We start from the raw sequence: 15,876 nt of genomic DNA, 5'->3' as shown, positions 1-15,876 counted from the left end.
GAGAACTCAACTATTATGACTTGGTTATTTTTTATATGAAACATGAGATTGGTAGCATTTTTATGAGAAAGGAGATTGCCGAGGATATTTCTAATAGTGTCTCCAAGACTTTTGACCAAGTGGGTGATTCAAGCGGATTAAAGTATCGGTATCTGTCGCCGTATCGGTCGGCCAAAATTAAGAAACGTATCGGAGGGTATCGTATTGTATCGGAGATATGTTAAGATTTGCTAAAGATACACACATAAATGGATAGGAAACATTTTTTTAAACACTTTTGCATAAAGAATTTGTTAAAAAAAGGCTATTGATAACATGTATTATGCATAAACACTAAATTAAGGGAATTGCGCTAAGAATTCAAGGTTTGTAGTTGTCCCATAAATGTGAAATCCTTGTTTCCAACCTTGATTTCCACTTTAGTTAGAGAGAAATATGGCTGGTAGCAACTTTAGAACAAAAACCCCTAAAAAAATCGTGTTTTTTTCTGAAAAATTACCCATCTTGGCCATTATATGACCGTAGCGCACTGTATCGGTACATACCGATACTCACCGATACGTACCGATCGATATATATCGATACTAACCGATATGTACCGATACTCATCGATATGTATCGATAGATACATACTCATCGATATGTACCGATACATACCGAAACGTACATTTTACCTCGATTTTATATTTTCTATAGTCGTATCGGTGCATATCATATTGTATCGATGTGTATCGGTGGTGTATTGATGCATATCAGTATATATCGTGGGATATATATCGATACGAAAGGATTTAAAAAATTCCATGTATTATATCGGTGTGTATCGTATTGGTCAGCTAAATTTAAGATATGTATCAGAGGGTATCGTATCGGTATCGGAGATACTTTAAACCATGGATTCAGCTAAGGTATACGGTACCAACTCCTTCAAAAGGTTATCACAATGAAGCAGGGAGACAGGACTATCTCTAAGTACTTAACATTGTTATTGGGCTCTGGGCGGAGTTTGATCATTATCGGGATCTACAGTTGTCCAATCCTGAGGATGAAGCAAAGGTCTATACGAATCTTGAAAATGAGCTTGTTTTGATTCTCCTTGGCAGGCTGAACTCGGATTTTGAGCCTATCTGGGTACGAATATTGGGCCCGTTAACCTCTTCCATCTTTAGATGAAGTGAGGAGACCTAAAGAGTTTCCATGAATACCCTACCATCATTGGAAAGATCTGCACTTTCCTCTAGCTTCCATTGAGATTGGCATTTTCGTGGAAGAGGCTAAGGGCCACACTATAGAGATGACAAGGATAGATTCCAATGTGACCACTTATGGGAAACCCGAGCACACCAAGGACTGCGCTGTTGGGTACTTCATGGACGTTTCCCTAGACTTGCTCCTACTAGCATACGTGGCATGAGGGGGAGCCAGAGCACACACCATCATTGTTGCTCAGCATATGGAGTCTTCCTCAAGACCGCAAATAGACCATAGTCTTCTCATCAAGGAAAACCTTGCAGCTTTTCGCCAGGTCATGTCACAGTTGGGTAGTGCTTCATCCATCACAGTACCAAATTTTTCTGCTTCAGCTCTGCAGGCATCCACATTAGGCATCTACATTAGCTCCTTCTACTACTCCCTCTTAGGTCATTGACTCTGAAGCCGTTGATCACATGACTCGTATGTCTTAGTGTTATAATTCACATTGCATTTGCTCTAGTAGGGATAAGGTTTGAGTTGCCAATGGTTCCCTTACCTCCATTTCTGGTGAGGGTAGTGTTCCAGTTGCCTCTTCTATGTCTCTTGATTCTATTCTTTATCTTCCTAATTTTTCCACTAACTTGTTATTTGTCAGTCACTTAACCAAATCCTTGAATTTTTGTTACCTTTTTTTACATCTCATTGTCTTTTTCAAGATTTGGTGACAAAGAGGATTATTAGCAGTGGGTGTGAGAAGAAAGGGCTTTACCTTCTTGAACCTCGCACCTCTTTTTTGACTTTTGCGCAATCTTATATGTGTGTATAGTGATCACACCACTGTTGACTTTGTAATGCTTTGGCATCAATGCTTAAGCCATCCCTCTTTTAGTGTTATAGAAAAACAATTGCCTCATCAAAATAGACAATCAATAGTGTGATGGTGACATTACCCCGTCGGGCAAGGTTTAAGAACTCGTTTCGGTGTTTTGGTGGTATCAAAACCACCAAAATACCAAAATTTCGGCAAAATTTTCCATAATGGTGTATTTTTTCTCATGTGTTTCGCTTACCATTTAGGGGGGCTAATGGCTAAAGTGGCTGAAATAAGCAAAACGAAATGACCGAAATGGTCGAAATTTCGATGAAATAATGCATTTTTTGGGTCAAAATGAGCGAAATTTTGAAACGGAATGACTAAAATGGATGAAATGTGACCGAGATGACCGAAATATGACGAAATTATTTAATTCTATATTTTATGTGCCATTTTGTCTCAGTAAAAAAAAAATATACCAAAATATTCGAGATTTCGACGAGTTTTCGAACCTTGCCATTGGGTAAATAATGTGTGATTTGCTTGAATTTGGGAATACCTATTCTTCAAAATGGCCTGGTTGAACCTCTCAAACCAGGCCTTTGGTGTCTGTTTGAGACATATGATGCCTTCTTGAGGACACACCTTTCCTTCAGCTGTTAAAAACTTACAGCCAGGAGAGGCTACATAAACACTTCCTCTAAGTCACCATGGAGGAAGGTATTCTTCACATCCAACTGATATACGGGACAATCTCTATTTGCAACTACAGATAAAAGAAATTTTATTGAGTTATGTTTAGCCATAGGGTTCGGTGTAACTTGCTTGTTGATGCAGATAAGTTATTTAATGGGCTTATTTTATTGCAAATAAGCTTTGGGTTGGGTTATGTATGTGTTGGGCCTTTGATCCCATGAGTTTTCTTTGTAATTAGCCATTTTAATGGGCCTAAAATATGGGTAGAGAGAAGTAAAACGGGATTTAATTCATTAGTTTAGTTAGAGTCCTGTTTTGAGTCTATTTCCTTTGTTATTTCAGTTTTTTAGTTAGTTTAGGTTTCCCAATTAGTTAAGGATTGAGTTTGGCCTTTCCTTTTTAGAGCTTGAGTCAGTTTTGAGTCTTCTATATAAGTTTGTAAGGGGCTACAATATTGGACATAAATTTATTAATGGAAAAAAAAAAAAGATGGCTTATGCTGTTGTGCTGTGGGATGCCTAAACCTGAGGGTGAGATGCCCATTTATTAGTTCTTATTCCCCCTTCTCAACCCTCCATCGAATTCTCTTTTTTTTTTTTCTTTTTATTTGTTTGTTACAACTTGTGAGAGTGTTTGGAGGACATCTTCTCTAGTCAGCCAGAATTTCAGCATCTGCTTGGGATTAGGATCAATTGTGATCCAATCTTACATTATTTCATATCAGAGCCTAGCCAGACAAAAGATGGAGCCACGTGAATTTCGTGAGACTTTCTTCATACATCTTCCTTGAATGGGTAAAAGAATTGTATGTCTACTTTGATTCCTACAACCTGATAGAGGCACAATGACTTCAATACGTTTGTTCCCAGATGAGTGATTGTGTTCGAATACAATGGAGAATCCATGAAAGACAACTTCAAGCTCAAGGTCGTGAGCCTAAAATTTGGACGAGATGGAGTATGAGCTGACAGATATGTACCTATCAAAGTATGAACGAAGAATGTACTTCCTCCACAAGATTTTTAAAAGTCACCCACATATCACAAGATTGCTATTATTGAGAAAGAGCTGGTCATTGATGTTCCTATTAGTGGTATTCATGTGGATGAAATCGAAAGCGACATGGTCAAAATGGTGGACGAAGAGATCGAACCCAAGGAGATTAGTGCTACAACAACTATGGTGATTATGGACAGCCAAGCGAACATTAAAGTATCTTGAAGATCGAACTCCTCACATTCTAGACTACATCCTTATTATCAAAGAGCTACCTGAATTTTTCTACGGCTTGAAAAGGGATGTGCCCATGCTATAATCACCCTCACACTCTACAAAATTTGAGGATGAATTTTTTCTAAAAGGGTGAATTGAAGTAGATAAGTCAATTAATAGGCTTATTTTATTACAAATAACCTTGGGTTGGGTTATGTATGTGTTGAACCTTTGATCCCATGGGTTTTCTTTGTAATGGGTCACTTTAATGGGCCTAAAATATGGGTAGAAAGTAGTAAAATGGGATTTAATTCATTAGTTTAGTTAGAGTCCTGTTTTGAGTCTATTTCCTTTGTTATTTCAGTTTTTTAGTCAGTTTAGGTTTCCCAATTAGTTAAAGATTGGGTTTGGCCTTTTCTTTTTAGTGTTTGAGTCAGTTTTGAGTCTTCTGTATAAGTTTGTAAGGGGCTACAACATTGGACACAAATATATTAATGGAAAAAAAAAGATGGCTTATGCTGTTGTGCTGTGGGATGTAGTTGGGTGAGATACCTAAACCTAAGGGTGAGATGCCCATTCACTAGTTCTTCTTCCCCTTTCTCAACCCTCCATTGAATTCTCTTTCTTTTATTATTTTTCCTTTTATTTGTTTGTTGTGAGAGAGTGTTTGAGAGCTAGAACTAAACCTATTGGAGGGCATCTTCTCTATTTAGCCAGAATTTCAGATCCTGCCTGGGATTATGATCACTTGTGATCCAATCTTACATTACTTGTATTCTTCATTCTTTAGAAAATTTGTAATGAACCACGTATAACATTTGATAATTATGAAATTGTTTTCAGTTTATGTTTATTCATTCCTATTGCATGTTTTAGTTGAATTATATGGAAGTATGTGTTCTAGTACTAATTTTTTTGTGGAATTGGTTATAGTAAAGTATACGTCAATGTACAACGTAACACTTTCAACATAGGGTTCGAAGCCAAACTACTATTTTGGGGGGTTTTTTTACAACCTAAGGGCTCTATTTCATTTAGAGAGTCTAAAATAAGGCTTGTCAGAGTTTGGGACCTAATTTGGCCATTCGTCCTCAAAACCTACAAGCAAAACTTACCAGGTTTTGGCCAGCTTTTCGACAAAAATCTAAATATTTTGATCTGGCTTGAAACCAAACTTTGAACCTTGTTGTGGGTAGAAAAGGACATCACGTGAGGTTTAGACATCCATTCCCCCTCTTACAATAGTACCACCAATACACCAGCCCAATGTTCCCCAGAGCAAAGTCCCAGCTTATATCTTATTTTTCTTTTAGGATTATTTTCTTAGCTGTTTCTGTTTTTGTTCCTTAATTTTAGTGGAATAGTTCTGGGGCCTCTCTCTCTCTGTCACTCACACACACACATACGCACACACACACACACATATATGCTTTCTGTGGGTGGGCTTGTGTATGTGTGTTCGAGTAAAAGAGTACTGTTGAACTTGGGATCCTGAAAAAATTGGAGGCCTGGGGTGGGATTGTGAATGAACCCTGAAGCATTGAAAGTTTCTTTTAATGGTTTTGTTAAGCCACGATGGTCTACAAATAACTACTATTTTCAAGCACTACTAATAAATGTGTCTACCTCAGTGCTTGAAAATATGCATTAAGCTTACCCACCCCCACCCCCACCCCCACCCCCACTGTCACGACCTAGACCTAGATGTCAGGTGAGGGTATAGGCCTCACGGGTGCTGATTAAACGATCGACAAATACTAACAAAAACATTAATAACAAACTTTGTCAATTCAAATCTCAAACCAAATATTCAACCATTTTCATAAATCTCAAGTACTTCTACTGGTGGCAATCTAAAGGTATATCCCAGTTAAAATTCAAAATCCATATTATTAGAGTTACCTCTAAATGTCATTACTACATACATATAAGAAAACAAAAACAAAAACAAAAACAAATGAAGAAATTTTCGAGTCGCCCTCGAATTCATGTATGATATATTTGCACCTACTTGAGGGGGATTAATGAGATGACCGTAGTTGGTTTTTTAATTTACTTTGGTTAAGTTCTATTTACCATAGTAAGTCTTGTAGATAGGGACGCTTAGTCAGCATTACCTTACTTTCCTTATTTGGTTTATTGTAATCTTCTTATAAATAAGAAAGACCTCTATCATTATTGACTCGTTATTGACAAGTCAAATCATTCTCAAACTTCTGGTTCTCAACTCATTCCTTCTCTTTGTTTACTTGGTGCATGTATAGTACGCTTATTGCCTCAGAAATATGTTATTGCATTTTGAATCTTTTTTTTTCTTTTTTTTAATGCATGGAACCATTTTCCAGAATTAGGCTTGTAGGGGTAAGGCCATGGTTTAAAGTATCGGTATGTGTAGTACCATATCGGCCGATACGTATCAGTATCGGCCGTTACCAATATGATACATTGAAGTTTTAAAATCATTTAGTATCGATATGTATTGTACGATACATACTGATACTCACTAGTATATACCGATACGTACCGATACTCTATGAAAAAAAAATCGAGGTGAAATATACGTTTTGGTATGCATCGGTACTTATCGGTATGTATCGACATGGTACGATACGCTGCGCTATGATCATAATGGCCAAGATGGGTCATTTCTCAGCAAAACATGATTTTTTGAGAGGCGTTTTTTGTTTCAAAGTTGCTGCCAACCATTTTTCTCTTTAACTACAGTGGAAATCAAGGTTGGGAACAACTAATTTACACCCATAAACAACTACAAACCTTGGATTCTCAGTGCAATACTCTCCATTTTAGTGCTTATGCATAATTCATGTTACATATAGATTTTTTTAACTGTTTCATTATGCGAAAGGGTATAAAAAAAGTGTTTCCTATGCATTTGTCTGTCTCTTTAGCGTATTTTCGATACAGTACGATACCCTCCAATATGTATCTTAATTTTGGTCAACAGATACGGCTATCAAACCGATACTTTAATCCTTGGGTAAGGCTGCGTAAATTATGACCCTACCTAGACCTTGCAGTGGTGGGAATCTCGTGCACGGTGTACGCCCTTGTTTTTGGCAGCATAAGCTGTCTAAATCCTATTTGTGTCACATGGTTGGCTAGCATTGTCTCTGTTTCCTATGCTTTTCCCAACACCGCCTCCACCTTTTGGAAAAAAAGTCACTTAAAGACCTTACCTAATTGGAATAGGTTTTCCTACGTTACACTTTGTGGCAATGTTAGAGTAGGTTCTTTTAAGTATCAATTTGGTTTTATGCCTGGGAGATCCACGACGGAAGCAATATACCCTCTTAGGAGCTTATGGAAAGGTTGAGTACACGAAAGATCTCCATATGGTCTTTTTTGACATAGAAAAGGCCTACGACAGAGTGTTTAGAGAGCTCATTTGGCATGTTTTGGAGAAGAAAGGGGTGTCAAGTAAACAAGTTAATATGTAGATATTATCAAAGACGTGTATGAGGGCGTGGTGACAAGTGTGAGAACCGTGGGAGGTCAAGGCCATGAGTTCCCAATCACTATTGGGTTACATCATGGATCTGCTTTAAGTCCTTGTCTATTTACGCTTATCATGGATGATTTAACCAAGAATATTCGAGGGGAGGTTCTGTGGTGTATGCTCTTCACCAATGATATTGTGCTTGCGGTTGAGAGTGGCAAATACCAACGAAGATTAGAGTTATGGAGATATACCCTGGAATCTAGGGGTCTTAAGAGAAGTAGAACAAAGACAGAGTATATAGTGTAACTTTAGCCACTCAAAGACGGATAACGGTGTGGTGAAACTTGAGGAGAGAGAGATCTCACAAAGCGATCATTTTAAATATTTGGTGTCAATCATGAACAAAGAATGTGAGATAGACGATGATGTGTCCCACAGAATTAAAGTAGGATGGATGAAGTGGAGAGGTGTATCTGGAGTGTTGTGTGATGTGATCGACGTATACCCTTAAAACTTAAAGGAAAATTCTAAAGGACAATCATACGATCAACTATGATGTATGGGGCGGAATGTTGGGTAGTCAAAAAGTGTAATGTTGATAAGTTGAGTGTAGCATAGATGGATGTGCGAAAAAACTAGGAGGGATAGGGTGAGGAATGAATGGGTTAGAGCTGATTCGAGGGTTGCTTTGATTCAGGACAAGCTCAGAGAATGTCGCTTAAGGTGGTTTGGACATGTTCAACGTAGACCTTTGAGCGCTCCCGTAAGGAGGAGTGATTAGATTCAGATGGAAGGAGCTAATAGAGCTAGGGCAGGCCTAAATTGACCATTGAAGAGTTGGTAAAGAAAGACATGCAAAAACTCGGTTTAGATCCTAGTATGACATCAACCAGTGCTGTTTGGAGGGCAAAGATCCATGTTGCCGATCGCATTTAGGTGGGATATTCTAGAGGTGTTGCTTTGCTATGTTTGTTTCTTTTTCTTTTCCTCTTTCTTTCCTTTGTTTTTTATCTTGCACTATCACGGATACATGTAGCCAACCCCATTTAGTTGGGAAAAGGCTTTGTTGTTGTTGTTTTAAAACTTTACTTAATAGCCTGCTATTTACATGATTACAATATTGGCAATTATTATTATAATCGCTGTGGTTGTCATCATCATCTTCATTTCTCTTATTGTTTATGATGAGAACATATGGCAATACAGAGAAGAAACTGAAAGATTATGGATGATATTGTGCATGTCTTAACAAACCATTTAATACTATGTGACAAATCATTCAGTCCACTTGGGCCTATCTTTCAGCCAACTAATGAGATCAAGGTGAAGGACATATTAAATTAAAGAGGTCATCTGGATTAGAATAGATTTATGGTTTCTGTTTTGGTCATTATTTTATTTGTCTTCAATATCAGGTAGTGAGGGTATTTAGCTTTTGGCTTCGAGTCAAGACCTAGTTTTTTATTTTATTATTTAGCTTAGTTTTTTTTTTTGTTTTTTGATTTATTATTTTAGTTGCCTAAGGATGTTGTATTTTTTATTTTTATTTATTTATTTATCTCTATTGATAGATTAAGGATGTTGTATTGTTAGCTGTCACTTCATTGATTTGTTATATCCTGGTTAGGTTAGAAGTCCAAACCAGGGTGGGGCTAGTGCTGTACGCATAGTTTTGGTAGAACAGACTGGGTATGATAGTTCTTAGACCAAGACCACTCACCAAACTGAAAAAGGACCCAGTTCCAGTTATGGGCTTTACAGAAGAAAAATGGCATACTGCCATAGCCCAGTGCATGAGGCTCCTGCCACTGTAGGGTCTGGGTAGGGTCATAATGTACACAGCCTTCCCCCTGCTTCATGGAGGCTGTTTCCAACCTCGAACCTGTGACCCGCTATGGAGCAACCAACCTTACAGTCATGGGCTTTACAACCAAAACCAAAACCAAAAAAAGAGGCTGGTTCTCGTTTTCTCCGGTTTGACTGTCGGTTTGGTCTGGTTTTAGAACTATGGCTGGAAACTTCGACATTTATTATGATAAGAGATCAGGAGATCCTGTTTTCAGTTTCTACACCTTGAAACAGCAAGGAATTTGGAGAGAAGATGTTGCTATTGAAAATAGGATCACAAGATATCTTTATATAGAGGGTGGGCCTCAGCATAACGATAAGGTTGCTGCATTGTGACCTAGTGGTTGTGGGTTTGAGTCAGGAAATAACCTCTCTGCGAAGTGGGGTAAGGCCGGATACATTATGACCCTCCCCAAAACCCGCAGTGGCGGGAGCCTCGTGCATTAGGTACGCCCTTTTTTTATGATTTTACTTTATATCATTGTCTTGCCTTGTCTCAAGCCCTTTAATTTAATCTACACAGGATACAAGGACTGGTATTGGACCCTAAATTGTTTCTGAAGCATAAAAATCCAGATCGGTTTGGATAGACAAATCCAGACAGATCAGCTGATCTAGAGTGAGAAAACCAATGTTGCTAGTGGCTCGGCAGTTCCAGTAAGCCAATGTCAGTTGCACTTGATTTGTTTCCGTCTGATCTAACTGGGATCAGGTGGTCCTAAAAACCTACAACTAACCAAATACAACCCAATTATCACTTATTTCAGGACATGGTTTTCCTACACATGGTAGCAGAAATTTGTTCTAGAGGATCTCTGGCAACCATTTTAGGGATCTAAGCTTCTTTCACTGCCTTAGAGAAACCTCATCAAGACTGAACACCCTAAATCTTTCACCTTACAAATCTTAGATACTTGCTGATTTCTCGACCTGTCGATAGAAACCAAAATTTTCACCTTACAAATCTTTGGTACTTACTGGTTTCATACTTGCATTTTTTCCCCTTTCAAACCAAACCCAGTGCTTGTTAAAATCCACATTTTTTTGTTGCTTCATTAAATTTTAATTTCAGACCAGCTTCTAATTATTACATCCCTTATTTAACAGAATTACTGTTTCAAATTTGTACTGTTAGTTTCTAGAAGAATATGATCTAGGAGGTCCTAGTGGTGTAGATATTTTGAGGAAAAGCTTGATGGGAAATATTACTTAAAAAAAGGGTGGTCGGTAGTTGACGGCTGGTCAAATAGTCTAGAAAAATGAGACAAATACTTGGATTCTTTTTAGGAGAATAGTTTGGTGTATGTGAAAGATATGTGGAGTTGGTATGGCTATTAAGATGAAAAAGTTGTTTCAAAAAGTGCTGTTCAATTAGTTGTAAATGGTTTTATACCTTTAAGTCAAGGAAGCTGTCACACCCTGCCCTCAATATGGTACAGGTATGCCGGCACTGGACACCTTATCGTATTCAGTCAGCCTGTTTTCCCTAGGATCCAGACTCTGGGTAGTTCACAACACCGCAATACCCAACTAGAGATCAGAGATATTGCATATATCATATGTACAGTAATAAAATCCATAGCCATCCAGTGTCTCTACGTGATACCATAATTACATTTATGGACATAATACAATCATCCATATATTACAGTTATCCACATATATTATAGTTATCCAAAATATCAAAGGAATATTTACACAAAATATGACATCTCCCATAAAGGCTCGGATCACCAAAAAGTGTGATCTTCGCGGAAATATATATTTACACAAAAAGAATAGTCCATGGTAAGTCTACTCCTTAGAAATACTGGCCTCCGTAGGCGCAGTCGTCACAGTCACAGACGGGTCCATGGTCGTGTTCATCTTTTTGAATATAGGCCATGTGATCCATGGGCATTGCCTCATGAGCAGTGCCGGGCGTCGGCAAAATACCACCTTCGTCATCTAGAGGATCAAAATAAAGGGGGGTGAGCACATCATGCTCAGTGAGGGGGTGGGGCAAGCAAGCATACGCAATACATGTGATGCAATGCATGCTCCATATAGGTAAGTGATGCTCATGAATCCATTTATTAAATTACACTACTCCCTAGTCCATTATTAAGTTTGATCATAATGGGTATAGTGTTACGCAACGTAGGTGGCATTCCCTGCCCTGTAGTTGGGCCTCAGGAATACAAGCTCATTGCAGGCAGGAGCCAGCCAGTCCCGATAAGAATCTCGGTGCCCCGGATAACCCCTAATTAGTAACCCCGTAAAAATATCAGGCATACAGTACATCATATCCTGTCCACATCCGTCCCTGGTACAATACGTCGTATTAGGGAAAGGGCATTGCTGATCAGGTAGCCACATATGTCAGGATTAGTCCGTACCTATCCCCCTATGGGCAAGGGGTTGTAGCACTTAGGGTGGCAATACCTAACCTAACATACTACATGATGCACATCCATTCATAACATACATACACACACACACATCTTGGGCACCTACTAGTGTCCTAACTTACCTGACTTACCTTTCTCAATTTCATGACCACCAGAATAGGGATTTCCAGAATAAAAGATATAATGCACATACACACAAAATGCATGAACATTGAATGCCTGCATAAAAGGAAAAATAAAGAAAACACTCCATAAAAGATCGAGGCACCCACTCACCTAGATGTCCAAGGTTAGCAATTTCTCCTTTGTGAATTGAGTAGGTTTCCTCACTGCAACTCTTACTTCCTATGTCATAAGATGTTTAAATCATCACTACTATATTTAAAATATTATTATTATTAGTTCAGATTGCATAGAGTTATTTTCTTTCCCCTTTCTTAATAGGTCTTAGCTTAAGTAACAATTTTGTTCCCACTTGTAACCTTTTAGAATTGAGTTTTACATGTATGAATACTGCCATGTATAGGCCATATGGCCTTGTATCTCATGTATTTAGGGTCCGGAGTAGGCTGGAAAGGTTGTATGCCCATACAGCAGCCTTTTTGGCTTCTGAAAACTCAACCGGCTCGAGACACAGGAGCCGACTGGCCGGCCTGTGGTCTCCCACTGGTTGCTTCTATTTTGCAGAATTTCGGTCCTGTTCTTTACCTCTGACTCCTCAGACTATTATTATACGTGGATATCAGGGCAAGTACCTTAAGCTAATCTAAATTTTAGGTGTAACTCACTTGTAGGAAACTTTGTGAGTATTATTTCAGCCCAAATTAATTTACATCAGTTCTGGTCAGGGTAGAAAATCAGAAATCCACAAAATTTCCATTAGATCCATCTCATTCCAGCCTAAATTTCCAGCGGCCATCACTTGTACCCATTTTAATTCTCTGATTTATCACACTTCCAAGCTTATTTTGAAATTTTCCATCTAAGATTTCAATTTCTCATGCAGAATTTATAAAATCATAGCTTCTTAAGAAAATAATTCAAATCCCTATGTCAGCTTTATCATATCCTTTAATCAATGAAAAACAATACTTACTTGGAACTCAATTGATCCAGAGTTTGCTTTAGATGAAGGAATTCTTCCTTAATCTCCCTCTTTTCTCTTTCTTCCTTCTCTTTCTTTCTTCTCCTTCTTCGTTCTCCTTTCTTCTTCTTGCTGCTTACAGGACATAAGAGGGTTAAATGGGCTTGACCGAATACCCTAGCCCTTTTTTATTTCTTCTCTCAACCGACTTAAGACTATGGCTTAAGTGGTGTAAATAAATTATATATATAAATTAGATATACAATAATATCTATTATATTTATATATATATGTATATATCATTATATTAAGTTCTTCCCCTCCTTAAATTGTAACACTCCTCCACTGACATGGCGTAAGGCCTCTTTGGTGAAGGATGACTTACATATATGGGTATTGTTGAGTTTAGCGCTAGGCGCTAATCCTAAACAGCGACAGGGCCTATAAGGGCATTTATGTCCTATCGACCTTATATCTGTGTGATTAGGTGTTTCTTCTTATGGGAGTATTTTTGTACTTTTCTTCTATACCATTTAATATAAGTTTTGAGGCATAACTTGCGATCTTACTATTCTTGTCTGATTGCAGGTCACTCCTCTCTTTTACGAGTCTCTTTCGATCGCACCTCTCTCTCTTTCTCTCCTCTTTTCTTCTCTTCTTTTCTCCCTTTTTTTTATTTTGATTACAGGTTTCTGGGATTGTAACATGGTATCAGAGCCTCTGTGATCAAGCTTAGGGTTTATACATTCCTCTCTGTTGACTTCATTCTTCCGTTAACCTCTCTGGTGTGCAGCCTATTGCTGCGTTTACTATGGCTTAAATCACATGGGTGTTAGATAATGTCTCTTTGCTCATTTTATTAATTGACAATCGAATACTGATTTTTGATAGGTGTTTTATACCTCATCGATTTTTGCCCCATGGTACGTAACCCTAAACCCTAAACCCTACAGGTGATTATTTGTTTGGTGATGACTATGGAGAGATCAGGTCTTGATAATATGGCTCTATAATAGAATCCCCCATTCTATGGTACTATATAGATCTGCATACAGGTGATTGTTTGTTTGCTTCTACATCAGTAATCCTTTCTCTTTTATTTTTTTTTTTGTTCCTCATGGCTGAGACCAAAACTACCACTGCTACATCTTCCTCGGACAATGTGAATGTCCAGATTACCTCTATCAAGCTCAAAGGAAGTTCGAACTACCTACTTTGTGCTCAATCTGTGAAGGTTTATCTTATCGCCAAGGATAAACTTTAATATATTACCTCTGATTATCCTCAGTCGTCTGATAAGGGATAAAATAACTGGATGAAAGACAATGCATTAATCTTGATCTGGTTGTGGAATAGTATGGAACCAGATGTCGCTGCCAGTGTCATGTTCCACACTACTATAAAGGGAGTATGGAATGACTTAATGGAAACATACTCTCAAGAAAAGAACATGACCCATATTTATGATATTTATGAGAAGCTAGTCCAGTTTCGCCAGTCTGACAGATCTCTTTCAGAGTACTATAGTGCTTTCAGGGGCATGGTTGAAGAACTCAATGTTTTTCAGCCCTTAACCATAGACATTGACAAATTGAAGGCTCAACGCAATGAGTTTTTTGTTTCCAAATTTTTGGCTGGGTTAAATAATGATTTGAAGGCAATGAAGGGCCATCTACTTGCAGGCGATATTGTTCCTACTTTGAATTATACTTATTCGCTACTGCAGCGTACTTTATCCACTAAACTTGATCAGTCTTCCAAAGACAATTCTGCCTTCCTTGCCAACCATGGACTTGGTCGAGGTCGTGGGTCGGCTAGTCGAGGTTCTAGTTGACAGCCATCTGATTGTGCATCTTGCCAGTGCACTTACTGTGAGAAGTCCAACCATATTGTCGAGACTTACTGGGAAAAGCATGGCAAGTTAGAGTGGGCCACCTAGTTAGCCAATCATGCAGTGTCAGAAGATGGTATTGACACAGTGTCTTTCACTGATACTAAGCTGATAACTTCCTCAGGAGATTCGTCTACCAGTCTGCGTGATGACATCAATCAGTTGCTTCGGCGTTTGCACACTCTCAAGGCATCCTCTTATACATCCAATGGTGGGTCTATATCCACTGCCACCCTAGCTCGTGCAGGGACATCAGCCCTTCTTACCACTACTTCTACCCCCTGGATCATTGATTCGGGTGATTCTGCCCATATGATTGGTAAGTCATCACTTTTTAAAACATTTTCTTCTAGTGCCAATTCTACATATGTTATTCTTGCCAACGGTGCTTCCACACCAGTTCTAGGCCATGGTACTATCTCATTTACATCCTCATTGAATCTATCTTCTATGTTACATGTACCACAATTTCCATTAAGTCTTCTCTTTGTGAGCCAGTTAACTAGTTCATTAAAATTGCTCAGTAACCTTCTATCCCTCTTACTCTATTTTTAGGATCTTCACACGAGGAAGACGATTGGTGGAGGGCATGAAAAAGATGGTTTATATTATCTCAACTGTGGCTTTCCTGCTTCTTCTATTGCTGCTACTGTTGTTGGGGATGTGACTCCTTTCCAATGGCACTGTCGTTTAGGACATTTGTCTTTGTCTAGTTTGAAACTTTTATTTCCTAGTTTTAAGTCTGTGCTTAGGTTAGAATGTGAGGCCTATGAGTTGGGAAAACATCACCGTGTGTCCTTCCCATCTTGCTCTATGTCTCGTAGTCCTTTATTTTCTTTAGTCCATTCTGATGTATGGGGTCCTTGCAGAGTTAGTAATAAATTTCGTTTTCACTATTATAGATTTGTTTTTCACTATTTTGTGACCTTTGTGGATGATCATTCTTGTCTTACATGGTTGTACATGTTAAAGAACATATCTAAATTTTATCTGTGTTCTAGAAATTTTATAATGAAATAAAAACTCAGTTTGGCATTTTAATTAAGATTTTTCGATCTGATAATGCTTTAGAATATGCCCAAAATAATATTTCTAATTTTTGTGCCAACTGTGGAATGATACACCAAACTAGTTGTGCCTATACCCCACAGCAAAATGGGGTAGCAGAGCGTAAGAACCGGCATCTCCTCAAAGTAGCTCGACCTATTATGATACATATGCATGTTCCTAAACATTTTTTGTGTGATGGGGTTTTAACTGCATGTCACTTGATTAATCGCATGCCTT

General features: G+C 38.3%; 2 long non-coding RNA genes across 2 annotated transcripts in view; one reads left to right on the top strand and one right to left on the bottom strand.

Annotated features, from left to right (window-relative positions):
- LOC122063470 overlaps window positions 1-15,876 on the top strand; it is a 60,177-nt gene that overhangs the window by 27,353 nt on the left and 16,948 nt on the right. The gene's annotated exons all lie outside the window — the stretch shown is intronic.
- LOC122063469 lies at window positions 10,885-12,838 on the bottom strand. The gene is made up of 3 exons (XR_006135341.1): window positions 12,711-12,838; window positions 11,891-11,959; window positions 10,885-11,171 (listed from the first exon to the last, which is right to left on the bottom strand). It is a non-coding gene; the product is annotated as an uncharacterized LOC122063469 (long non-coding RNA).

This window comes from Macadamia integrifolia, unplaced genomic scaffold (genome assembly GCF_013358625.1).
Source record: "Macadamia integrifolia cultivar HAES 741 unplaced genomic scaffold, SCU_Mint_v3 scaffold1335, whole genome shotgun sequence".
In the NCBI taxonomy this organism is placed as follows: domain Eukaryota; kingdom Viridiplantae; phylum Streptophyta; class Magnoliopsida; order Proteales; family Proteaceae; genus Macadamia; species Macadamia integrifolia.
Note: the sequence above shows the minus strand (reverse complement) of the source record. Positions and strands in the feature narration are given on the sequence as shown.